The sequence below is a fragment of the Moschus berezovskii genome, chromosome 22 (assembly GCF_049115385.1).
Source record: "Moschus berezovskii isolate FMDL1 chromosome 22, NW_MosBer_1.0, whole genome shotgun sequence".
NCBI classification, from domain to species: Eukaryota; Metazoa; Chordata; class Mammalia; order Artiodactyla; family Moschidae; genus Moschus; species Moschus berezovskii.
In genome coordinates this window covers 52,682,118-52,709,123 of record NC_142481.1, presented here as the reverse complement: position 1 = coordinate 52,709,123, position 27,006 = coordinate 52,682,118, and the positions used below count along the sequence as shown (strand labels likewise).

Below are 27,006 nucleotides of genomic sequence, written 5' to 3'. Positions count from 1 at the left end.
CTGCAGTCCATGGGGTCGAAAAGAGTTGGACACACTTAGTTACCCACCCAAAGGTGCACTATAGCTCTGCAGTGTAGCTCTGGAACTGTCTTCAGAGAATTTGCAGTGTCAATTCAGTCTGTTTCACTAGGTGCTAGAACCAAGCTTGCCATAACCCCAAAATTTTGGGGAGGGGGTGTTCATTTACATTCCTATGCTTGCTCTTGAACGGAAAAATCTTCCAGACACATGTATATGTATGACTGAGTCGCTCTGCTGTCCACCTGAAACTGTCACAACATTGTTAATCAGCTATACTCCAATATAAAATAAAAAGCTTTTTAAAAATAAGTGCCGAAGCACACATATTTTTTACCTTTTGTGGTTTTGGTTTGTTCTTTTGAAGAGATGTGGAAGAAACCCAAGCCGGACAGCCTGAAAATTGTGTTTACTGACTATCTGGTGAAAAGATGCTGATGGGCGTAGGAGTTCTGGAACAGAAAGTGGAATCCATCAGCTTTTTAAGATGCCCCCTTTCAAAAAAAAATCTATCGGCCTCACAGTGCCCTTCCGTTCCATACATCCTTGCCTGACTTGTTTCACAAGTACGTTCCTTAATGTCAAGGCTTCAGCTTAACTGAAACAGGCGAGCAGGAACTGGCATAAGGGGACCCTTGTCTTAAAGGTGCGGACACCAGGGCGGGATAGCAACCCGAATCAGGTTATATTCCCTTCCCGGGCTCCCCCACCTCCAGAATCACCAAATAATCCACTCATCTGCCCGCAGAACGGCCCGCACCCACCCCCCACCCCACAGCTCTGCTCGGCCCGGGAGAACACCCTAATTTTTTAGCAGATCCAGGAAACGGGGTTGCGGCGACCTTCTGTTAGAGGTCCCCAAGAGTGCTCCCAGGGACGGGGGCCCACGTCTGCCTCCGAAGAGCGGCCCGACCGCGGCCGGAGGAGCCCGAGAGCCTCAGAGGTTCGGGCGCGGGCGGCGGCCCCTCCCCAGCACGTGACGCCGCTTCCGGGCCGCCCCGCGCCTGCGCAGTCCGGACAGGGAGGGGGCGGGCCCGGGCTGCTGACTGACAGCTCGCGCGGGCCGGCGCCTCAGAAGGACTCGGCTCCCGGGCTGGCGCAGTGGCCGCACCGCCGATCCCGAAGGCGCCCGCCCGGCCGGCCGACCCCCGCCGCGGTGAGAGGGGCGGGGGGCCCGCTGGCGCCCTTGAGGGGGACGGCGTTCCGGGCTCTGTGGGCGGCGCGGGGGCTCGCTCTCCGCGGGGCGACAGCCGGAGCGCCCGGGGACCGGCGGGTGAGGGGTGGTCGGGTGGAGACCGGGGCCCCCGGGGGCTCTGCGGGGTCGGCCTCGGCTCGCGCTGAGGTGAGGAAACGGGAAGAGGGGGCCAAGAGTCCACCTTGCGGGGAGCAGGGCGCTCCCTGGGGGCGGCTGGAAAAGGTGTCCCCATCCCTGGCGGCTGACGGTGTCGCCAGGTGGCTTAGGCATGGGGCCGGTTCCCCCGTTTTGGGGGAGGACACCCCCCAACTCCTGGACGAGCGTGCTGGGGAGGGCTTCCTCGAACCGGGATGGGGAAGACTCGGTGAGTTATGCTGCGTGCTGGGCTTTAAGTTTGCTGCCCCTCTGCTTCTGAGGTGGCAGCGGGGGCGGTGTGGGGGCTCAGGAGGAGGGCTCGGCCCGCCTCCCCGGCGCCCCCTCCTCCCCGCGGTGGGCGGGAGCAAGAGGAGCTTGGCCGCGGGGCCGTGTAGAGCAGCTGGTTCAGGGTGGCCTGGCCCAGGGACCAGGGTCTTGGAAAGGACAGGATGGGGGATTTTCTGGAGCTGGGTGCGAATTTCGCCTTGCCTGGGGTGTGGGCTTCCCTGGGTTGTAGGTTGACTGCGTTTGGGAGTAGGAGGAGGACTTGTCAGTAGGGACTGACCAGCTCCTGTGACTCCGGTTAAGTGTGAGGCCAGAGTGCCAGCCTGCAGACTGGGCAGGAACTCACGAGCTGGCACAGGTGAGGAGCTTGACATGCAGCTTGACTCGCTGGGGTGTGTAAATGATAGAGGCAAGCTGACAGCTGTCAGGGAGCAGGTCACCCTCCAGACCATTGTCACCTAAAGCTGAGGTTTGGAGCGCATTTGATTCGAGGCACCCCCTCCCTCAACCTAAACCAGGGCAACCAAGATGCTTAACACCGAATTAAGCAAAGAAAAAAAATTCAGTTGTATTACGCGTGAGCGCTTCTTTCCATCTTTCCTTGGTTCTGTTTGGAAGTGTGTGTTTTCCTCTTGTTCCATCTCTCCCTTGGGCTGTCACTGGCTTTTATTTCCACTTGGTGCAGAAATAGGACTGCTTACGCATTTGAAGCACAGGGCGATCGGCTGTTGAGATCAGCTCACAATGAGAAAGTTGACTCATGAGGTTCTTTTTCCGTTAAAGAGATGAAGATGGCTGAGGACTCAGGCATATGCACTTTACTGAGCAGATTACCTCTAACTAATGATTTGGCTCTGGAATACATTCCTGGCATTTTCTGCAGTGTTTGTCTTTTGTATGGCTAGTGTGGGTTAATGAGAAGTTAGTTTGTACTATTTGAGAACACAGCAACTAAGACCAATGAAAAACTACTCAGTGACCTGAGTAAATCACAAACCTTAAATAATTCGCTACAGATTTCTAGACAGTGCAGAATATCCACAGATATTAGACATGGTCCTTTTTGCATGACATTAGCTTTGGTTCTTTGGGGGTAAATTGCTTTAGGGTGGCCCCAAATGGCTCTGAAGGGCTTCTCAGGTGGCTCATCAGTAAGGAATCTGCCTGCCAATGCAGAAGACATAGGTTCGATCCTTGGTCCAGGAAGATCCCCTGGAGAAGGAAATGGCAACCCATTCCAGTATTCTTGCCTGGAGAACCTCATGGACAGAGGAGCCTGGCAGGGTACGGTCCTTGGGGTCGCAAAGAGTCAGACACGACTGAGCAGCAACAAAATGGCTCTGAGGGCACATTTTTTAGGATGGTTTTTCGGAAAGGTTTAAGGTGAAATGAGTCATCATGCTACCTGCCTCTGTCTCTCTTCCCTTCTCTCAAAAGAAAATAATCAGGTGAAAAGAAACATCAAAAGCAGCCTAGGAAGAGAGAAAGTCAGGGAAAGTCAACCCATATGACATGCAAAGGGAGGAGGAAAAATCCTTATTGCCAATGATAACCCCTCAGTTTTACAGCACAGAGTAATTTGCAAAGGGCTCTCACACACAGAATCTTAACTGATCTTCATAAATGTCACAGATGAGGAAACTGAGACTAAATGGCTTGCGCATGGTCACTTAGCTAGTAGCGGCAAAGCAGAGTGGTAAGCCTAGCTGTCTGACACCAGATGCAGTGGCCCATCACTGCTCTGCTGAGCAGGATGCAGGCAGATGACACACACATCCCAGGGCCCGAGGGAGTCCCAGCATCCCTGTCTCCCGCCGCTTTCCCTGCTTGCTAAGACAGCATGTCTCAAGCATAGATGCTCTCTACCACTTCCTTCTACCCCATGCTTGAGCGTCTGCGTGTACTCAGATTTGTTTATAGGTCTTTGAGAAACCTAGTGGGAAGTATGATTGCAGGGAGAGTATTTTGCTCAAGCGCTCAGAGTTTCCTAATAGTCTAGGTGTCTTCAGCCGTGTGATGCAACAGACCAAGGCAATTCTAGGGACACTTGCCATAATCGTTTTCCTTGTCCTCCACCCGGAAGAAGAATGCAGTGGTTGTGAAACCTGTCGAGTTGACCCAGCACTTTTGTTTGTTTTATCCAGTTTTTTTTTTATACATGGCATTGTTTGCGTTATGGCGATGCTTTTTTTTTTCTTTTTAAAGAGGGCAGAGCTGTTCTCATTAGGGAAGAGTAAGCTTGAATCCCATTTTCTAGCTCTGAACATCTAGATCTGAAAAAGGGCACCAGAGGAGGTTATCTGAGTGTGTTTCAGCAGGTCAGTGGTACAAAACAATTTAAAAAACATCAAGGCAGTCTGGGGCGCATCAGTGGATGTGTAGATCTGGAATGACAAAGGTGAAAGGTCTCATGCTGAGGAGCACAGACTCCAGGTGCACAGGCTTCAGTCGTGGTGGCATTCGGGCTCAGTAGTTGTGGCTTGCAGGCTCAGTTGCTCAGCAACATATGAAATCTTCCTAGACCAGGGATTGAACCTGTGTCCCCTGAATTGGCAGGCAGATTCTTAGCTACTGTACCACCAGGGAAGTCCCAGAGTGATTTAAAACAAAAACAACTTTGAATCAGATCATGTCTCTCCCCAGTGACATCTCAGTAGTCTTGGGATCAGATGCAAGCTTCTTACCTGGGCCCACTATGCAAGGACTGACTGGCCTTCCTTGTTGCTCCAGCTTCATCAGTTGCCACTCTCTCCCTCAACAAAAGTCCCTCCTTCTTTCTGCGCCTTGACTGGGTCTAACTTGCTCTGTCTCAGGGCCTTTGCACTGGCTGTTCCTCCAGCCAGACTCTCCTGTGGCTGCCTCCTTGTCATTCAAGTCACTGGACCAGCATCACAAGCCTAGTGGGACCTCCCCTAACAATTCAGATAATTTCCTCCTGGTCCCCAACCCACTTTGCTCATGTTGTGTTGTTTTACCTTTGTCGCTGGTATCAGAAATGGCCATATGTGTGTGTACTTTTCGAGTCGGCTCCCATATAACATCGTATCAACAGTGCCCCAGAAACTGCCTGACATAGTACGTGCTCAATAAATATTTGCTAAATGAATGTTGTTTACAGCAGACCTTGTCAAAGAAAAGAGGGATTGCTGCACTGGCAGATAATGAGTTAGTCTTCTCTTACTAGAGACAGCCATCCGTAGACTGGTCGACTGGCTGTCAGGCCAGAGAATTTTAGGCTTTAGACAGATGGTAAAACCAGATCAGTTTATGAGTCTCCTAGGGCTGCTGTAACAAAATACCACAAACTGGGGGATTTTAAGGAAGAGATCAGTATTCTCGTACAGATCAGGAGACAAGATGTGCAAAATCAAGGTGTCAGCAGTGTTGGTTCCTTCTTGGGGTCTCAGAGGCAATATCTGTTCCTCCCACCATCTCAGCCTCTGGGGGTTTCCAGCCACCCTTTCTGTTCCTTGGCTTGCAGCTGCGTGACCCCCATCCCTGCCTCTGTGGTCACATGGCCTTCTCCCTGTGTGTCTGTATGTATGTATGTGTGTTTTCACAGTATTGTTCCTCTGTGTGTGTCTCCCTGTCTCTTATAAGGACAGTCAAATTGGATTTGGGGCCCAACCTATTCCATTATGACTTTATGATTTTTAAAAAAATAATGTTTATTTAGTTGGCTCCGCCAGGTCTTAGTTTTGGCATGCAAGATATTTAGTTGTGGCATGTGGGATCTAGAACCCAGGTCCCCTGCATTGGACCACAGAGTCTTAGCCACTGGACCACCAGGGAGGTCCCTCAGCATCTCTTTCAACATGGTTCAGTTCATGGAATGCTCAAAGCATAACACCTTCTAACTTCAAGATCCAGTAACATTTTAAGGGGTAAAACTGGTAGGAGGGGGCTGGGTTATTTTTCGGGCTAATGACATGGATTTGGATGTTTGTACCTAAAGCATTTGTGATCCTTACAGCTTATGCTCTAGGTGTGTCCCGGGCAAGGAGAGGGAGGGTCTGAGCCACAGAGTGACTTGTGCAGGGTCATCCAGGACCGCACAAACCTCCCAACTGACTGCAGAGCCCGTGGCCTCTCCCCACAGCCGCTGGTGGCAAGGTCTCCCTGGTGGCTCCAGCCCGGGACGGGATGCGGAGTTTCCCCGACAGCTCCAGAGGGCCCTGGGGGGATGACTGCTCCCTTGGCACACTTCTGTCCCCATCCTTGTGGTGGAGGGTTGGCTTCCTGATGGTGAGATAAACGGTGCAGCTGGACACGATGTTCCCGTGTCAGGCCTCGCGCAGTCGGTCGGAGCCAGAGGCCACATCAGAGGAGTCACATTTTTCCTTTGTGGGACTTTCCCAGTGATTCTGAGGGGCTTTTAAGTAAGACTTTTGAGAATTCTGAGTTTCAGTATCTCAGATTTTGACCTTAAAAAAGGTTCAGAAAAAGGGCCATGCAGGAGTTGCTAGAAAAACTTGTGATTTGGGCCTGGTGGGTGGAGAGTGGGGTTGGGGGTGGTGAGAGCAAGGCAGCCTGCGAGCAGAGAGGCCAGTGTAACCTGTCCCTTCTTCAGAGGCCTTTTTATTGCTGGCTTCGTCTCACCCAGATACCCAATACCCACCCCTCCCCTATTTAATATTTTGTTGGCTGGGTAATTCATGCAGATGGTACAAAACTCAAATGATATGGGAAGGTGTCCAAGGAAAAGTGATTTCTGTCTCTACCTCCTGTCCCCTGGCTTCCCAGTCTTCTTCCCAGTGGCACCATCTCTGCCCATTTCTGTGTCTCTTTGCAGAGACTGGATGTCCTTTTATGTCCCCAAGTGCCACCCCCACCCCACCCCACCCCATGTCATCCCACACACTGCACTCCCATCATTTCACGCCTCTTGCCTTTTCAGACCCCTTGCTGTGGGGACCTGTTAGGCTGGTCTGTTCCCAGGTGCTGAGAGTTGATGGCAACACCTCTGCCAAGAGTTTTATATTTAGAAGGGAGATGCTTAGAAATAAAGGAATCTGTACTGGTAAAGCATGGGGCCTTCAGGGAGGAATGTGGGAGCAGAGGTTGTATCTGTGGGTTCGGATCCGGTGCCTTGAACTGTAGGGTTCGCCCTGGCAAGGAGGCCCGTGTGCCTCCCGTCCACAGCCTGTCAGGGCAGCGCCGGCTCTCGGGCTCACACAGGTCTGGTCCAGGGACCAAGCTGTGTTTACAGCTCCTCTCTTCTGTTTCCTGCTCTGGTGTGGGGCCCATCCTCTGTGTTTGACACACAGTTTGGTGGTATCTTCCATAATTCTCAAAAGGCAGTGGTCCCAGCATGGCACATGGGGTGACACTTTGTGTCCCATGACAGAGGAGGGACATCATGGAAAAAAAGCCTCTCGTCCGTGGGGCCTTCTGGGCTCATTCGGGAAACTTCCTTCTGCCTCTGAAGATGCAAAGTGAATGATCAAGACACATCGCACCGTGGGAATCATCTCCACCAAAAGAAATGGTAAATCTGGAGGGGAAAAAAAAAGAGTCAAGGGGATTGTTTTTTCTCCTCGTTACTGAATCCACATATGGCAGCTTGTGCTGGGTTTGGGCCGGGTTCCCACAGGCCAGCCTTTCACAGACAGGTGTGCTCCGAGGCCTGTGCATCCCGGCCAGGCATGACTCAGAGCCGATGACTCACCGGTGGCAGTGATGACCAACAAGCAGGGGAAAAGGAGAATCTAGAAAGAGCAGCACAAACGGAAAATGCCAGAGTTAATGAACTGGGAGGGTTACTGTTCAGCCGACATCCTTGAGTGAGGGGCTTTGAGGGTGAAGCAGGGAAGCGAAGATGCAAAAATAGAGCCCAGGAAAAGTGTGTGTGTGGGGGGAACCCTCACAAGAGAAGAAAGGTAAACCGAACTGCAAGTTCATGGTAAATGCCAAGAATGAAGTCAAACAGTTCAGTGAGATCGGAACAGTGAAAAGCTTAATTCGTGTGGTGATGCACAGGAAATAGGAAACCAGTTTATGGAGGGAAGCTGGTCCACTTCCCTCTCTGGAGGGAGGCAGGTTATGCTAGACTTCGAGAAGCAGCAGGATCACTCTCAGGAGCCTGAGGCCCACTCTGGATGATGAAAAAATTTCATTTTCCTGTTGTCGTGGAGTAAAGGTTGTCCACATAATCAAATGTAACGTACAGGGAATTATTAAGACCCTTGTGCCCCATGAAGGAAGCAGCATCTCGGACTTCCATCTGTCAGGTCACCCCAAGGGGCCAAAACCTGAGGGGTCCCAGGGATTGACCCCTCCCGCCCAGTGGTCCCTCTCTGTCCTCACCTGCCCCATCTCTGCACAGCCACCAGAGCGCAGCATCTTTGTACAGTTAAAATCAGACCGTGGTGTTCCCCTGAGGCAAACCCTCCAGGTCTCCCCCAGTGCCCCTGGGATGAAACCCTGACTCCTTAACTTGGCTCCCAAGCCCCTGCCTAGCAGGCGGCAACCCTGCCAACCTCGACCAGGCCAACTTTATTCCCACCACAGAGCCTGTGAACTTGCCTTTTGCTGGGGCCGGGCTGCTGGTGGGCAGTGGAGATTTCTCAGGCTGAAGGAATAGAAGGGCAGGGTGAGCCACATGTGTAGGCTTCAGTTTCTAGCAGCCGCGCAAACAAGTCAATGAAACAGTCCCAGTTAACTTTAACAGTAGATTTTATTTAATCCAGTATGCCCAGGACATGATCATTGACATATCTGGTCAATATAAAAATTGTTAACAAGACAGCTTACATTCTCTTCCTACACTTAGTCTGGGGTCTGTGCGGTTGGCGCATCTCAGTTTGAGTGGGTCACGTTCCCTGGCTCAATGGCCATACAGGGACAGTGGCTGCAGTCCTGTCCCGCTTGCGCTTTTGTTTCATTCATCACTACAGTTAGGATGGGGAGCATGAGCCTCCTATTTACCTCTGTTCTCTGATTTGAGCACATGCTCCTGGAGGCCTGGACTTGTTTGCCTTGTCCACTTGGCATAGCGCCTGGCACCCTGTGATGCTCAAGAATGTTTGCTGAGTGATCAAACAAACACATGACCGAACAAGCGAACCACATCTCCTTTCTCTTCACATCCCAGAGGCAACTGAATAGTCGTCACTGCCACTTAGAGCCTCCTTTAATCAGGGGAATTTCATGCACAAGGCTTCCTGTTTCTCGTATGTCCCTAACTGCTTCATGTCAGGACTTGGGTATGTCACAGGCCCATCGCGATAGTTCTTTACTGAGCTTATTTGCAGGGTGACGGTGATACTACCAAGAAAAGGATTTTCAAAAGGAAGCAGTGAACAAGACTGAGGCTCTGTGGTGCTGTCAGTGCTCAGAGTTAATCTAGATCAGGGATTTCGACTGCGGACAACATCTAGGGACCTTCTGCTCATCACAGCTGGATGGTGCTTCAGGCATCCGTGGGTGGAGGCCAGGGATGCTGCTGATGCCGCAGAACAGCCCCCACTGCCGAGAATTATCCAGCACGCATGCTGCTGGAGCCCTGCTGTCGATCAGCGTGGCTTCCCCTTGGCTGCATTTCTGAGTTGCCTCTGGTAACGTCAAGGAGGTTATTAGGCTCCAGAAACTTGACAGGTTCTGTGCCGGCCCTGTCTTTTCATTCCCTTGTCTCCCTTTCATGTAAACCCACCCCTACTTAGCATTTCTTTTCCTAAAAGGGCAGACCAAACAGGCACTGCCTCCAGCTAAAGCCTTTGAGATGAAAAAAAATGCCGCTCCGCGTTTGCAGCACGAATTAGAATTCTGCAGGGAAGACGTCTGGAGAAGCCGGTGCTGAGAACCGTGGATCCATGTGTTTTACGCCCGTGGAAGCTGTTTGGAAACCTTTGCAGCAAAGCAGAAGCAGAAACCCATTTCTTGCCACCTACCTCGAAGTCAACATCTGCCATCTACATTTTTAAGCAAGCAAACAGACATGTACTTACACTCATAAGCAGGACTGCACTGCAGAATCACACCTGTTTCAATTCTTGTTAAATTTGAACACCCCCCAAAATCAGAGAGTTCAGCTCCCGTTCTATTATGGGTGGAAAAGGGATTGATAATAAGTTTCAGGTTTACACTTTTAGAGAATACTTGCAAACAAACTGGTGTTGTGCGCACTTGATGATCTTTCTCATCCTTAGTCCTCTGACTAGGTCTGAGTAAGTCTGAACATCTGTGTGCATGTGTGCACGCGTGTGTATGTGCACGCATGTGTGTGTTGGGGATTATTACTGTCTCTCACCTGCTGCTTCTTGCTGTTTTCTTTTTTCTTTCTTTTTACTTTTTGGCCACACCTCACAGCATGCAGGATCTTAGTTCCCTGACCAGGGATAGAACCACACCCATGACCGCTAGACTGTCGGAAGTCCCCCGTGCTGTTTCCTCTGCAGTGTCTCCCCTTGCCTGGCTGGCAGGCTCCCACCAGATTTGACCCGAACAGTGCAGTCCAGGTCTTCCCCAGGCAGTATCACCTGCGTCTGCTTCCAGTCTCCCATTCACGCCTGCATCCTGGAATGACAGCGCTGGTCCCCCTTGCTATAATCATTCACTTATGTCTGTCTCTTCTTAGTTGGTGTTTGGGAAAGGAAGGCCCGTATACTATTTCTCTTTGTCTCTCTAGAACGTAATCGCAATTCCTATGACTTGGTGAGGACTTAATAAATGGTCACACACATGACCTGAACTCTACAGGATAACACGTTTCATCTGTCAGGCTGGCACTGCCTCCGTCCGAGATGAGAGTTAGCGGCTGTGTCCTTGGCCTTCGATGAGGAAAGCTGCAGGACTCGGCACTGAGCGGAGAGACGCCACACCAGCCCCGGGGCAGGAGTACTCCCTCCTCTCCCTTGTTCTCTGTTTTACTCGGTTGGCGCTGTCGTGGGTCGAAGTGTGGGCTCCAGTTGCTTTGCTGACACCCCGTCCCTTCCCTGTGTCACCATTTCCCATCTTAGAGCCGCTTCCGAGAGTCTGCACCTTTCCTCTGAGCTTCCTGTCAGCCTCCCCATCCCTTTTTTTTTTAATTAAAAAAAATTAAAAAAAAAAATCTTTTGGCCATGCTGAGCGGCCTGTGGGATCTTGGTTCACCAACCAGGGATTGAACCCAGGACCCCTGCTTTGGAAGCATGTTGCTTTAACCACTGGAGATGGGGAGAAGCCCCTCCCCATCCCGTCTGTCTGCCAGCCCCCACTGTCTTCTAGAAATCTAAAGTCTCATCTGACACTAACGCTTTGGGGTTTTATTCGAGTAAAATAAAATCTGGAATCACTTAGTGCATAATTGTTTTGTTCTTGCTCTTTTGCAAGTGTTAGTTGCTTAATCTTGTCCAACTCTTTGCAACCCCGTGGACTGTTGCCCACCAGGCTCCTCTGTCCATGGGATTTCCCAGGAAAGAATACTGGAGTGGGTTGCCATGCCCTTCTCCAGGGGATCTTCCTGACCCAGAGATCAAACCAGGGTCTTATACATTGCAAGCGGATTCTTTACCATCTGAGCCACCAGGGAAGCCCAACATCTCCTTTTGTTCTTTTATTATTATTTTAAAATCGTTTAGTTTGTTTTTTTTTTTTCCCATTAAGGCCCCGAGTAACTAATACGAAAACCTAGCATTTGTGGGTGAAAAGCACTAAGCCCCGTGTGTTTGCCAGTCTCTACTAAAGTAGGAATTAAAAAACTTCTTTAAATGCTTTGTAAAAAATGTCACACTGCTAAAGCTGACATTGCCTGCATCACTTCCAAACAGGAAGACCTATAGCTTGTCTTCTCCAGTAGGGATTGATGAGGGAGCAGTAATCCACTCCGCTGACAGCTCCCTGGAGCATGCTTATCTGTCTCCCAGTGAGCAGTTACCTCCTTGCCTTACAGCAAGGTCATGGACCCAGACTCTGCTGGGACTTACCTAGACTTTCTTACTTAGCTCTGTGACCTTAGACAGTAAGTTTAAAGTACTTATCTAAAAAGCTCTTTAGACAGCTTCTCTAAGCCTTGAAGTTTCTTCAGCCATAAAATGGGAATAGTAATAACCTAGCTCAATGGCACCCCACTCCAGTACTCTTGCCTGGAAAATCCCATGGATGGAGCAGCCTGGTAGACTGCAGTCCCTTGGGTCGCTAAGGGTCGGACACGACTGAGCGACTTCACTTTCACTTTTCACTTTCACACATTGGAGAAGGCAATGGCAACCCACTCCAGTGTTCTTGCCTGGAGAATCCCAGGGACGGGGGAGCCTGGTGGGCTTCCATCTATGGGGTCACACAGAGTCGGACATGACTGAAGTGACTTAGCAGCAGCAGCAGCAGCAGCAGCTCATGTGTTAAAGGAGAATTAAAGCAGGTTCTCCACATAGACCACTAACTCGGGGCCTGGTGTGTCATGAGCTTACACTGAGTGTTGATTGTAATTGCTGCTGCTAAGTCGCTTCAGTCGTGTCTGACTCTGGGTGACCCCATAGACGGCAGCCCACCAGGCTCAAGTGTGGCCGGAGGTCTCCGGTGCTTGCTGAGAGCTGGGAGCAGTGTCTGTTTTGCGATGTCTGCAGTTGCTATCCTTTTATTCAAATTCAAATTTGCAAAGGGAGAAAACTTTTAGGAAAATGTAATTGTGTGTAGCTTCTATCATGAGAGGTATAAGAATCTTGGAAAAGTTTGATAAAAGACTCTCACGTCTCAGACTTCTTTGTGGAATCGATGATGCTGTCATTAGGTCCCACAGTGCTGGGCCGTTGCCTCCCTCTCTGTCTCTGTCCCTCTGTCCCTCTTGTCACTGGAACAACCTAGCAGGGCTGCTCTGGTCTCTTTGATGGGCTGACACTTTCCTCCCTGTCATGTTTTCAGGAATACTCAGTCTAAAGAGCACATGAGATCTCTTCTGTTAAGACGAGAGTCTGGAGTGGAGTTTTAGGAAGACACACTTGCTCAGTAAGTGGGCTTCCCTGGTGGTTCAGACAGTACAAGGAATCCACCTGTAATGAAGCAGACCCAGGTTGGATCCCTGGGTTGGGAAGATTCCCTGGAGAAGGGCATGGCTACATATTCCAGTATTCTTGCTGGGGAGATCCCATGGATAGAGGAGCCTGGCGGACTGACAGTCCATGGGAATACAAAGAGCTGGACACAATTGCAACTAACACCCACCCCCCCAACATACACACACGGAATAGGGAAACAGAGGCCAGTCACTCCAGGAAGGAACAAGCAAAACCAGCTGTGGAGGTGGTGGCCTGGAGGCGGGTGCCCTGTCTCATCTTGGCAGGGGACCCAGAGACATCGCCCCAGTTCTCTTGAACTCTGGGCCTTGGTTGGAGGGATGGGCTGATGGCTGGCAGAGCTCCAGGTGTGGCTGAGCCCAGAGAGCATGGCCCGCTTCCTGGCGGCCACGTTGCTTCCAGGAGCAGATGCCACCCTACAGAGCTGGTCTTTTCTTTCTTGGGCGGTTCTGCCCTGTGTGACTGACTTCAACTGCCTCAGGTGCCTTCCGTGGACCTTCATGTTTTTAGGCAGGCATGAGCATTTCCCCATCTCTTGTTTCCTGAAAACCACAGTGGCTCAGAAAGAAGTCTTGTCTTTTCTCCGCCTGGACACTTGGTGCAGTCTCTGCAGCTCAGCCTTTGTCCAGTCAGTCGTGAGGAAGCTGGGTCCATAGTGTGAACTTGAAGGGAGGAGGTGACCCAGGGCCTGGGGTGCAAGTCAGGAGCCCTGAGTCCCCAGGGAGGGACTCCTGTATCACCCAGCCCAGGCTTTCAAGGAGGTGACTCAGAGACCGGGGCCTTCCCTGGTGGTCCCAGAGAGGAGCTTTGACTGCGTTTTCTGTGTGCAGAAGCATGAGACCCTCAACTCTCCCAGCAGCTCCTTCCACTGAAAGGGGGGTCCATCTCTAGCCACGGGCGTGATCTCTGACAGACAGACTTGTTCCCCTTCATTTCCTCGGCAGGAAAGGGTGGGTAGAGAGTGGCCGGGGTCCTCCAAGAGCTGCTCAAGCTCTTAAAGTGAGAGGGCTCTCTGGGGAGCGGATCCTTTTATTTAGTTCTTAAGTAGAGGGCCAATGACTGTTTTAAGACAGTTGTGGGAGGCTCTTGAAATTGAGTCCCATTTCAAAGATTCAGTGATCCCAAGTCACTGTTACTGCAGAGGAGGGGACTGAGCCCTGCCCCACATGTTGGGGGCAAAGGGGCCTGTTTTCCAGCTTCTGCAGGCTCTGTTGACCTTAGACCAGTGGTCAGCTCACTAGGCTTAATGGAGCTCCTCCGGTGGCTGACCTTGATGCTTATGTCCGGCTTGGGCTTTTGTACTTGTCTCAGGCTGGAGACAAGCTGTGGAGGTGGTGACTGGATTCCCGATGGGTGAGGCTCATCCTCCAGTGGCCGCCAGCCGAGGGAGGGAGTCGGAAAGGAGACGCTGCCCGGTGGTGGGGAGCCGTGCTCAGCCCTGGGGAGGCCAGTGGGCCAGGCACTCACACCGCCGCCTCCTGCTTTCCCTGATGCAGGGAGTTGCTCTTAACTTGACTGTTGTTACTTTGGCCTTTGGCTATTTGCGCTTCCTGTAGAGAATCCAGGGAGAGTCGTTTCTGTGAGTTTTTCTCTTATTAAACCTTTCTTACTGTGTGTCTCCACTGCATACCCACACCTGTGATATGTGGCTATTCTACTAGCATTGCCTCACCTGTTTTGTTTTAAAACCAAGCTGACTTGATCCAGAGTACTTTCTTCCTACTTGGCCCCTTCCTCCCTGTAGACAAAGGAGAGAAACCTTGGGAAAATGAGGGACTCTGGGATCGAGGACCTGCCCAGTTTTCCTCCTCTTGTCTCACGTGTCTGACCCTGCCTGCGTGCAGAGGAAGGGTGGCCCCGTGTAGGCAGGTGGTGTCCCGTAAGCTCGGCTGGCACAGGGATGGAAAGAACTGATTTGTTTGACCATGTTCTCCAAGGATTCAGGTCCAGACCTGTTTGTCAGGAAGGGTGTGTTGTTCCAAATGGACACCTGGGAGAAATGTGGACACAGGTACCTGCCAAACGAAGAAATCTAGGGCATTCGCTAGGCTGGATGAACGTCAGCCATGGAGCTGTGGGGTCTGGGGTCTCTAGGGCCCCACTTTTTAATAAGAGAAGGGAGCTACTATTTACTTATTAGCCCCTGTTCTAGGCACTTGGCTCGCTGCTTCCACCTCTTTTTTAAAATTTAACATATAGTAAAATTTAGTTTGGGCCGACTCTGGGAGAGAGTGGAAGATAGAGAAGCCTAACAGTCCATGGGGCCACAGAGAGCTGGACACAACTTAGCGACTAAACAACAAATAGTAAAATTGACTTTTTTGAGTCCAGTTCTGTGTATTTGAAAATACGTACAGATTTGTGTAACCACGAATTCAGTTAAGAGACAAAACATTTTCTCCGTCACCCCCACATTTCCTTTTGGTGTTTGTTGCACCCCACCCCTAACTCCTGGCAGCCCCTGGCCCCATCTTTTGGAGCACGTCTTATAAATGGAGTCAGGGGGTAGCTGAAATTCCAAGGACGGTGTTTTTCACTCAGCATCATGCATTTGAGCTTCACCAAGGTGTTACGTGTGGTGGGATTTTATTGCTGAGAGGTCGACTCTAGGATGGGTACACCACAGTTTGTTTAGTCATTCACCCGGAGAAGGACATCTGGGGTATTTTCAATTTGGGACAGTTATGAATAGAGTTGCTAGAAACATGTGTGTACAGATTTTTGTGTGACCCTGAGTTTTCATTTCTCTTAAATACATATCTAGGAGTCGATGTGTGTGATAAGTATATGTTTATAAGAAACTTCCCAAATCTCCCATCCAGATTTCCAAATGATGTCTGTATATCCTCCACCCTGAAGGGTTTGGAGCATAACTCCCAATTCCTTAAAGAGGGCCTGCCCATAGCGACAGCCTTCCAAAGAGCGCAGTTTGGAAAGGGAGATAAACACAAGAGCACTCTCAGTGGAGAAGCCTGGTAAGTATGACCTCAGCCTGATGATCAAGGTCACCTGGGAGGAGTCATGTTGATAGTATGTGCCTTTGAGATGATATGATAGAAATGGTACCTTCTCTCTGGGGTCTTCCTTTCTAACACCCATAACGCCAGTCTAACAATGAGAAAAATACCAGACAGATCTCTACTAAGGTACATTCTGAAAAATACACACAAATACACCTCAGAATTATTGTGGTTTTCAAAAACAAGGAGAATCTGACAAACTGTTGTAGCCTGAGAAGACGGGATGACAGTGTCATGTGGGATCCTGGAACAGAAAAAGGGCAGTAGGAAGAGACTGAGGAAATACGAATAAAGTGCATATTTCAGTTAATGAGAATGGATTAATACTGATCCATGAATAGTGACAAGTATACCTAACTAATACAAGAGGCTTACAGTGGGGAAAGCGGTGTGCGGTATGTGGTAGGTCTGCAGTTCAGTGACAGGAGTGCAAGCGTCAGTCGCTCAGTCATGCCTGTCTCTGTGCGACCCCACGGACTGCAGCCCACCAGGCTCCTCTCTCCATGGGATTCTCCCGGCAAGAATACCGGAGTAAGTTGCCATTCCCTTCTCCAGGGGATCTTCCCAACCCAGGGGTCGAATCCACATCTCCTGCATTGCAGGCCGATTCTGTACCATCTGAGCTACCAAGGAAGCTTTTTTTTGTAAATCTAAAACTACCCTAAAATTTCAAAGTTTACCTAAAAAGCAAAACCAAAACAGCTGGCAAAACTTTTTGCATTCCTGCCAACAGTGTATATTAGAGTTCCAGTTGCTCAGCATTCTGGTCAACACTTGATATGACTAATATTTTTTATTTTAGCCATTTTAGCAGGTATGTAATTGGTGGCTCTGTGCTAAGTTGCTTCAGTCGTGCCTGACTCCTTGCGACCCCAAGGACTGTAGCCCTCCAGGCTCCTCTGGGGAGGAAGAATCCCTCCTCCCCAGGAGGGATCCCTCATGGGATTCTCGAGGCAAGAATACTGGAGTGGGTAGCCTATCCCTTTTCCAGGGGATCTTCCAGACCCAGGGATTGAACTGGGGTTTCTTGCATTGCAGGTGGATTCCTTACCGCCTGAGCTATAGGGAAACCCCAATTGGTGGCTCACCATGGTTTTAATCTGCCTTTCTCTCATGACTAATGATGTCAAATTCCTTTTCATGTACTTACTTGCCATCTGTATCACCTCTGGTGAAATGTCTGTTCTTTTGCCCCTTGTTAGGTTGGCTTGTCTTCTTACTGTTAGGTTTTGAGAGTTCTTTCTGTTTTCTGTATACAAGTCCCTCATCGGATATGTGATTTGCAAATATTTTCTCCTAGTCTCTAGCTTGTCTTTTCTTTTAACAGTGTTTTTAACAGAGAAAAATTTTTAATTTTTAGGGAGTCTAGTATATCAACTTTTCCTTTCGTGGACTGTGCCACGTGGACTGTGTCATTCATATCTTAGAACTCTTCACATTGTTTTAGTTGAGAAGTTTTTATAGTTTTACATTTGGTCCGTGATCCATTTGAGATAATTTTAATAAGGTGTGAAGGTTTCAGGTCAAGGTTTATCTATTTACTTATTTCTTTGCTCATGGATGTCCAGTTGTTTCAACACCATTTGTTGTTGAAATGGCTGTCCTTGCTCCGTGGAGTTGCTTTTGGATCTTTGTCAAAACTCAGTTGGCTCTACTTGTGTGGGGCTGTTTCTGGACTCTGTCCTGATTCACTATCTGTGTGTCTGTCACCCAGCAATGTCACACTGTGGAGAGCACGGCCAACAAGTATATTTTTTGCACTGTCTTCTTTCTCCTCTTCTTCTGGGACTCTAATGACACAGATATTAGACCCTTCAGTTTTGTTCCACAAGTCCCCAAGGCTCTACTCACTTTTTAAAAAACGTTCGTTTTTTTTTTCCCTCCCTGTCTAATAAAAATTAGATCATTTTTATTGATCTGTCTTCATGTTCACTGTCTCTTTCCTTTATCATATTCATCCTACTATGGAGCTTTTCTAGTGGTTTAAAAATTTTCAGTTATAGTATTTTGTACTTCTAAAATTTTCATTTGATTCCACTTCATTCCTTCTGTTTCTTTGCTGAGACTTTTTGTCTTTACCTTTATTTCAAGAACGTTCCTTGTTACTCCTTTGAGTATGCTTTAAAATAATGACTAAAGTCTTAATTAATTCCGATACTTTGTCATCTTGGCACTGACATCAGATGATTGTCCTTTCCCATGTGAGTTGAGGATTTTCCTGGTTCTTTGTGTGCTGAGCAGTTCTGGGTTGATCCTGAATATATGAATATTGCGTTATGAGTCTCTGGGTCTTGTTTGAATCCTATGGAGAATGTTGCCGTCGTTGTTGTAGCAAGCACTAGATCCGTTTGAGTTCAGATTCTAGACCCCTGCCAGCCCTCTCTGGGTTTCCGCATCAGTTGTATTTTCCAAGCCTTCGTGATGCTCTTCAGCTCTACTGTGTGTGTCACTGGCATGGTTCCACGTTCTCTCCTGAGGCTCGGTGCTCTGAGTCCGCAGTATGCCTCTCAGGCTTGTATCTGCACACGCTGAGCTCAGGGCTGATCCCGGGAGCACTCCCGCTCCGCTTTATGGGGTTGTTCTCCTAGCGTCTCCCGCTCCACTGTCTCCCCGGCCCTTTCCAGTTCCAGAGGCCTCCTTCTTTGGCTTTTCAGCCTGGAAGGAGGGGCCTTATTTCTCCTGCTCTGCTACGCTCTTCCTGGACTTAGCTCACATCCATGACTAAGCAGGAGGACGACCAAGAGAGAAACGTCCAGTGGGGTTTCCACCTCCTCCAGCTCCTCTAGTTGGAAAGCAAGCTTCCTGCCTCAAAGCCTTAGGCTCCTGTGGACCCCTCTGCTGCTGGGGGGTTGCTGGGGCCCGGGACGTGAGAACACCAAGAAGACAGAGGCACGGGAGAGAAAAAGCCCTGGGTTTGGGCCCACTGCCTCTGAGAATTAGGCAACCCCCTCCCTGCTCCCCACGCCAGCACCCAGCTTCTGGAGCTCTGCTGAGGCCTCTTTCTGGGTGCTGGGTTGTATGCAGTCCAGGCTGGGGTCCTGGAGTTGGGACGAGGCGGACTCACCCCCACTTTGGCAGGGCTTCAAGTTCTGGTCATCTTCCCTCCTCGGCCGGCTACTGTTTGCTTTCCAGAGCCCTCAGATAGCTGCCCTGTCCATCCTGCCCAGGTTTCATAGCCACACTCAGTGGGTGAGATGGGATGGAGCGTGTGCCTAATTATTCCGCTCACTCAGAACCATAAGGATGCCGGAAGACGGCTGTTTGAGAGGCATTCGATGAAGAAATCTGGGTTAAACAGAGACATGAGGAAGTCAGGATGAAGCTGATACAGGAGAACTGTGGTTCGTGTTTGGAAGGAGGAAAATAAAAGGATAAACGTTGAAGGATTCGGAAGCTAGTAGCAGAAACACCTGACGGGCAGCATCACACGGAGGACTGGAGGGAGGAGCCCGAGCGCCCCCTCGGCCCGTCACCACATGTCTGGCCTCGCGCTCATCAGGTCGCCGGGTTGGAGGGGATGGTTTGACCATAGGCGCCTGAGCTGTATCCTCTCCGTCTGGGGTATTAGGAATTGTGTGCACAGCGAAGCTGGGAAAGCTCTCTCGGAGCCATCTCTTAGCGTCTGTAAGTGTTTGTCTCCAGGTGGCCCCAGTGTGTGTAGCCTCGTGCTACAGAACCTGGCCTGGGCTTGGCAAAGAATTAATCTCTGAAAGCAGGCTCTTCTCTCTCCCGACCCCATCTCCCTGTCTCCTTTCCCCTCTGTCTCACTCAAGTAAAGCACAGCCTTTATTGCAAGAATAACTCTTGCTTTCTTAAAAGATTTTCTGAGTGAGAGGACCATTAATACCAATGGCTGTCACTGAATTTCCGTCTACACTTGTAGACACAAATGAAAGCAAAGAGCATTTGAAAATCATAAGGCAGAACTTTGGAAGTGGCTGTTTTCTCCAGGGTCTCTGATACTGATGAGATCTTTAAAGTCCCCATTGCCCTGTCGATTCATGTACTGAACACTTCTCATGCCTAATACAAAAACCATTCAGAATTCATATGGTACTTTAGCCATTTGACTTTTTATTTTCTGGTTTGCTTTATTAGTTCATTTGATCCTTATAAGAACAGTGTGAGGCCAACAGGATAGCTGTGGCATTGTTGCATATTATTTTTACATAGTTGTAATTACAGGGAGAATATAATGTTACATCTTGGTTTTTCATTTTCTGCTTCATTTTCATTTAACATAAGCATTTTCACAGTGCCATGTTGTCATTATTTTCTCTGTCATATTTCAATGAAATGCCAGAATTAAGAGCAAAATTGACACGACTTCCGTGTTGATAGTTTAGTTTATTTTCACTTTCCTTTTGCTGTTGTAAAGCTTGCTGCTTAGAGGTTTGGGGGGCTATTTTCTTCGGATAAGTTAGATAGGCTTTAAAAATATTGTTAAATGTATTTCAACACCAGGAAGGATTTCAAAAGACCACAGATGACGTAGAGAGAATACCAGCGTGACACAACCACAATTTTCAGATTTCTCCACGTTGCAGAGCAGGGCTTGGATGTGCCAAGAGATTTAGCCAGAGGAAGGTGGGTGGTGTGTATAAGGAAATGAAGAAAGTGTTAGCAAAGGCCCAGGGTGTGTCAGAGGGAGAGGGAGACAGGGAGGGATGGGGGGAGAGAGAGAGGGAAGTAGCCTGATTATGGGAAAGTTTTGTTTTGAAGAAACCAACAACCTCATGCTTGTGTGGGGTTGCTTTTGAATGAGAGCAGCATCCCCTCTGCATGAGCAGCCTTGATCAGCTCCAGATGGCAGAGCACCTTGACCACCAGCCAGAGATGACAATGTCATGGCCAGCTGGTGACGGTCACTCACGGTGTCAAGCCGAGGGCTCCCCGAGGCCTCCAGGTGATCCCGCATCCAGGAGGACTTGCCCAGAGCTGACCATCCTGAGGAGGCACAGGTGGCCAGTGCACACGGCTCTTTGTCTTGGCCCTGCGTTGGGCTGCCGGGGCAAAGCACCGAGCTCGAAGAGAATGGACATTTGTTGAGTTCCACCCCTCACCTGCCTTGGGCTCTAGGAGAAGGACCAAGGATCACATCTTTTTAGGGAGCCTATTTCAGTTCAATAAAGTGAGGCTGTCCCTGTGCCAGGGGCTCGGGTAGGAAGGCAGTTATTTTGCCAAATTACCCAGAAGGATGGAAGGCCAAGTCCGTCTGTATCCAGATGGAACCCAGCTGTCACTGAATTGTCAGCTGTGTCCTTTTACTAAAGAAGTGCAGCTGGGATGTCCCTGGTGGTCCAGTGGTTAGGACTCCACTGCAGGGGTGCAGGTTTGATCCCTGGTCGGGAAGCTAAGATCCCAACTGCCTCGAGGTGCAGTCAAAAAAAAGCAGCTCATGGAGGGATGGGGTGTGCCTAGCAAGTTCTGACGTTTGGTTGCAGTGCAGTCAACTCGGTGAGTTAGTGCTGAGAATTGATGGAGAACACCAGACTCCTCCTGTGTTGCCTTAAGCTCAAGGCTTGCCAATTCACTGAGGAATTACCTGGGATGAATTAGACGTCAGCAAAGTGCAAAAGGTATTTCCAGGCACTGATGAGAGATGACTTTTGAGAAGAGACTTAGAGAAACTGTGGAAAAACTAAGAAATTTCAAAGACTTCGACTGGGGAGGAGCTGTTGGTTTGTAATCGTCGTGTACCTTTTTCTCCCTCCCTGATCCACTTGCGGCTGGTTGAATTCCTGGAGCCTTCTGCAGTGTTGCTGAACCAAGGGAGGCAGCCTGCACCAGACTATAGGAAACTTGTCTCCTCTGCGACCCTATTCCCCACCTTAGCACAGTGCCCAGCCCTTCCTGGTAGTTTTAATGTTGACCCACCAAGGTCAGGTGTGAGGGAGCCAGCAGATGGCCCCTATCTCTTTTTCCTGTGAACTGTGAATATTTTAGACCTTTGCTTCTTCCTGGAGGTCATAAAATAGGAACTGTTTTCGGATATAACCATTACAACAGCTGCAATGGAGAAAAACCTGCATTCAGGGTCATAAAGTGTTATCTCCGGTTGGAAATGGCTCAAAACCCTGGCCGTCCCGTGGCCTCTCCCACTAACACCTTCTGCTTCCAACTTCCTTTCCAAGAAAGAAACTCTGGAGGGTCCATTCTGCGGGTGGAGACAGTTGCCTTGCTGGGAATCTGTACTTCCTGCTGGAACCACAGAGGACAATCTGATTGCTTGGCCACATGGCCGCTCCTCCCAGATTTGAATCCTCTGTCTCTTCTCCCAAGTTACTCACCCCCTCAGTAAATCCCCCTTGAATTTCTCACCATTGCTCATGTGACATGGTTATCAGGTGTGATTTTGTTTTTATTATCGTTTTTGCGTTGCCCCAAAGATTCTTGGGCTTCCCTAGTGGCTCAGATGGTAAAGAATCCACCTGCAATGCGGGTAGACCTGGGTTCGATCCCTGGGTTGGGAAGATTCCCCTGGAGGAGGGCATGGCAACCCACTCCAGTATTGTTGCCTGGAGAATCGCTATGGACAGAGGAACCTTCTGGACTATAGTCCACAGGGTCGCATAGAGTCGGACACAATTGAGCAACTGAGCACACTCCAGATTCTCAATAGCCTTCTCCTTTTCCACAAGTCTTACAAGCATTTATCACATTAAAATACTTTTGCCAGTTTATTACTTTTTCCAAACTGATGTATCCTGCTGGGCTGCTCCGGGCCCTATGACTGGGGAGCACAAGGCCTGGGTCTCCAGACATGTTTACTCCGATTTGCTGCCCTAAGAGGAGCCACCAGCTCCTGGGGTGTGGGGTTGGACAGAATGTTCCAGGAGCTGCCTGACCAGCGGAGGCAGAGTTGAGTGAAACCATCTCTCCGGTTTTGGATTGGGTGCTCGTGACAGTGCAGCCGAAGGTCAGTTTTGAGTTTGTCATTCTCATCAGCATCAAACCCATTGACTCGGGGCATGCATACTGTGGACTTGGGAAACTCTGGGTTGGAATGTCAGGTTCCCTCACTAATAATTTATGAGTTATTCAAAGACAGAGGCTGGGGTTTCCCTGGCAGTCCAGTGGTTAAGTCTCCGAGTTGCCAGTGCAAGGGGTGCAGGTTCAATTCCTGGTCAGGAAATTAAGATCCTGCATGCTGCATGGTGCGGGGCCAAAAAAATAAATAATAAAATTATTTTAAAAAATAAAAGAGGTACCAATTTTATCTCCAGCAGAGACAAGTGTATCTTGATGGGCCTAGCTAGAAGCAGTGCTAAGACACCTCTGATCTCAGAGATCTTAAAATGCAAAAAATTGTGAATCCACCTAATCACACAGCGTTCGGGCCACCTTTTTCTGTTTTGTCCTCAAAGCTGTAATGCATTTGTCTAGTCCTTGTGAGAGTGGTTCCCACAGCATTGCCTTGGTGTTTGAATCTGCAAGAAACGCGTACGCGCGCGCACACACACACACACATGGGCGGCACGAGCTCAGTTTGGCTTCAGTTCTGACCTCGTCCTCGCACGCGTGCGGCGCGAGCTCAGTTTGGCTTCAGCTGTGACTTCGTCCTCACACGCGCACACACACACACAGGCGGCACGAGCTCAGTTTGGCTTCAGCTGTGACCTCGTCCTCGCTGCTTCACGGTCCTGTGCTCACAGACCCACCCTGCTTAGACCTGTGGGTATTCCCTGACGCAGCTCTCACTCTGTCCCAGCGTCCACCGCCTTCCCTTTTGAAACTCGGTTATATTTGTCCCCCTCCCCTCCCCACCCATCTTCTCTGCCTCCTCAGCAGGGAGAGAAGTGATTCGGGGACTCCCTGCTGTGGGTTGTGATTCATCACCAGGTGCTCAGCTCCCATCTCAGTAACCAGCGTGGGCTCCCATCCCGATAGGAAACCTGAGCTGGTGCCTCGAGCAGGGCCTTGGGGGCGCCTCTGCCCTGCCGCACTCCAGCTCTCATTGCCCTGTTTTGATCACCAAGTCAGAATATTGGCACAGGTGCTCTTCAGCGAGTTCAGCTGTGAATGGTTGGTGACTGGGGCTGGCCAGAAGCCCTGAAGTGACATTGGACTTGAGAGAGAGGGACCCTCACAGGCATATTAACTGACATCTCCAGGTTTGTGATGCTCCATCCCAGCACCACCAACGAGAGCTTACCTTCACCCCATAGCGTGCTCCCAATGGATGTAACATACACCTTTTGGGTTTTAGAGAGTCATTTCATTTCATTTATTTTTGGCCATGTGTGCGGCATGCAGGATCTTACTTTTCTGACCAGGGGTCGAGCCTTCTCCATCCCCTACATTGGAAGCATAGAGTTCTAACTACTGGACTACTGGGGGAGTCGTGGAGAGTCATTTTGAAAACTGTGTTTTGGCATCTCTTTGGCATGTATCTTTTGCAGAAACTTGTTAAGAGACTTTCACCTTTAATAATCAGTGCTCTTCATATGAGGATTTTCTTGTCAAATTGATTTTTAAATTTAGTGTCTAGATAAGGTTCATCTACAAATGAATTTTGTCAGAATGGAAAGCATCTTATGACTGAGCATAATTCCCTCTTTTGCTTTGGCTGCCAGGAAGCTCCACTACGTTAATTGCCCAATTGCAGTAATGGTTTCCTTTGATCCCACTGGCCTGACGTTGTCTTCGATCCACATCGACTGGACATAAATCTATCTGAACAGCTGACATCTAAAAGGACAGCCCTGACACTTCTCATTTGACATGTATTCATTCATTGGAATGACTGTTGCCTCAAAGCCCCAAATGGCCCCACATTTCTTCCTGATTCCAGGACAGTGTCATTTATCACCTAGCCAGAAATCTCTGAGCGGATTTATCTGTCAGGAGCTGGGGGCTGAGCTGGTCAGACCCTGCAGAGGCAGACAGAGGAGGTCCCTGCTGTCATCTTGCTGTGGGAGAGGTTCTGAGCGACAGGGAACAGGTTTCCACAAGCCTCAGCAGTGGCTGAGGTCTGGCTGGGGCCTGCCCGGCCAGCCTCTGCAGCCAGGCTGAGGCTCCTCCTCACCCCCGCCGCCCCGGGCCAGCCCAGGAGGCTCTCTGCGACCTGGGACTGGAGGGGGAGGGGCGCTCATGGAACAGATGCTGACAGGGCCGCAGGAAGAGCCTCTGTGCTGTGAGGCTGACTGTGGCAGGCTGGGCAGGTGTGGAAGTGGTTGCCACGCCCCCTGCTGCCAGGGCACAGACGAGTGCCCGGGGAGGGGAGCAGGGCGCTGTGTCTACTGGGCGATGGATGCAGCAGCACGTGGGAAAGGTGTCCTCTATTTCTTCTCCCTCTCCTCTCCTCCAGCTGTTCCATTGAGGCGCGGTTTCCAGACTGTTCATTATTGAGTCTCTTGATGGCTGAACCGAAAGAGATAACAGTAGTCTAATCACGGATCAAGCTCTCTTGTCTCAAGACAGCCCCAGAGACCACAAACCTCAGGCAGGGGCCTGTCTGCCCTCCCGTCGTCCCTACAGCCAAACCCAGACTGTCAGTTGATCTTCCGTGAGATCTGTTTGAAATAAGACACTCCTCGGGGGACTGGACAAGACTGTCTTCACTGGGGTCACCTGCAGTTTGCAGCTGTCACAGGAGGGGTTGCCCCTAGCTAGGTGCAGGATGCACATCCGGATTTCTCTCGGCATTGCAGTGGTAGGAAAGGAGTTTTCCTGTTGACCAAGACCAGGAGGGCAGCCGTGCAGATGGAGGTGGGGTTTTGTTGGCATGGTGGGATCAGCTTTTTCTTCCTCTTGTGTTTCCAGATCTTTCTCTAATTTATCTTTATGATAAAGGGGAAACGATGAAATAATCTCATTAAGCAAGCTTGACTGACTGCAGGGGAGAAGCCATCTAGCAAGTGCAGTGAAGACCTTCATGAGGTTCTCTACTTCAGTTGCAGGGAGGGCATTTGACAAGCGTGGCCACAGGCCTACCTTCTAGGCCATGGTAGATTCGGGAGGGTGACTGACCCACAGGAGAGCATCAGAGAGGCCCTAGTAGGGACCATGTGGTGATCAAGAGCCTGGGCTTGACGTTGACCTGAGCTTGGACTCCATGCCCGGTCACTTCCTAACCACGCGCAGGGGGCCCCCTGCTTCCCCGCCCCCCATCCTTGAGTCCCTGATGCTGTGAGAGGTGGGGCGGGCAGGATGGAGGGAGCATGAGCCAGCGTGTCCTCTGTGCTGGTCCAGTGAGGCTTGCTGCCTCTTCTGGTGGAAGATGCAGCACCTCTGGTGGCTCAGGGGCACTGGAGGAGAGGGAGCTGCTTGAGACGGATGGCAGGGGAGAGCTCCAGAAGGTTCTGGAGTCTCCCCTGGCCCCGGGAGCTTGTGTGCTTGCCCAGGGTCAGCCTGCTGGAGAAGTGCTCGCTCCAGGTGCACTGGGTGCTGGGGAAATCAGGGTTTGAGCAAAGCCCCAGGAGATGTGGTCCGCAGGCTCAAAAGGCAATCTCCTTCCAAGTTCCTGCCACAGTGGGGTGCAGGGCTTGGGGGGCGTACAAGGTCAGGAAAGCTCCTGGAAGAACGTGCCCACTGCACTCACCTCCCCTGGCCCCCTTGCTCTTGTTCCAAACTGCTGCCATGGCTACCTGCCAGTCATCCTGAGCACCCAACCCAGGGTCCTGGTATCTGCAACCCCGTCTACCCTTCCAACCTTATCCCTTCTTAGCCTTACCTTGTCTGGAGCTTTCCAAAGTCATGGCTGCCTAGGCCCCCTGTGTGGGCTCTTCCTTCCCCTAAGACACTGTCTTCTGCTCAGAAGACCCTAGAGTCTTATGGGTTCTTCTTATGAGTCTTCCGTCTCGGCTCAGGTATCAATTTCTTTGACCCTGAGTCTGAAGAAGGCTTCTCTTAGAGCTATAGGCTGATTTAGGATTTTAGTCTAGTTTGGTTGGTAGAAGCTTCTGCCATAGGGCCTAGGAGGTGAATTGTGAGGATGCAGTTACAGGAAGGTCCATTTGGCTGCAAGTCTGTAGAAGGCATTTTTAGTATCAATGCTATTTGCAGAGATTCCACTCTGATTTAAAACCCAGAGCTGTGACCCTGGAGTGGGTCTGGGGACCTTCTTGTAGGCAGGACAAAGCAGAGGGATTGAATACAACCTGAGGACATGTCTTCTTTAGCCCAGAGGTATTTTGAAATAGAAGATTTCACGAAGTGGATTTCAGCACTTTGAGAGAGAAAGTTCTTTAGGTCTGATCCCACTGGCCCCACAAACCTTAGCGGCAGCCCTTGACTGGCCCAGCTGGGGACAGTGCGGTCGGTCCCCCTGGGCTCACTTCCTCTGCGTTCTCTAGCTGGAGATCACAGGAGTCGAGTGAAGTGTGTGAACCTGGTGTGTTGTTAGTGACTGTCACCTTGTCCT

General features: G+C 50.2%; 1 protein-coding gene across 4 annotated transcripts in view; it reads left to right on the top strand.

Annotated features, from left to right (window-relative positions):
• Positions 1-27,006, top strand: part of KIAA0513 (KIAA0513 ortholog) — a 57,741-nt gene that overhangs the window by 7,314 nt on the left and 23,421 nt on the right. Inside the window, exon 1 of one of the 4 annotated variants that reach the window (XM_055413013.2) lies at positions 1,019-1,174. The exons of 2 other annotated variants lie outside the window; for them this stretch is intronic. The gene's annotated coding sequence lies outside the window, so the exon portion shown is untranslated. Of the gene's footprint in view, positions 1-1,018; positions 1,175-6,989; positions 7,122-27,006 lie in introns of those variants that run through there. One more of the 4 variants, XM_055413018.2, reaches the window with a different exon arrangement.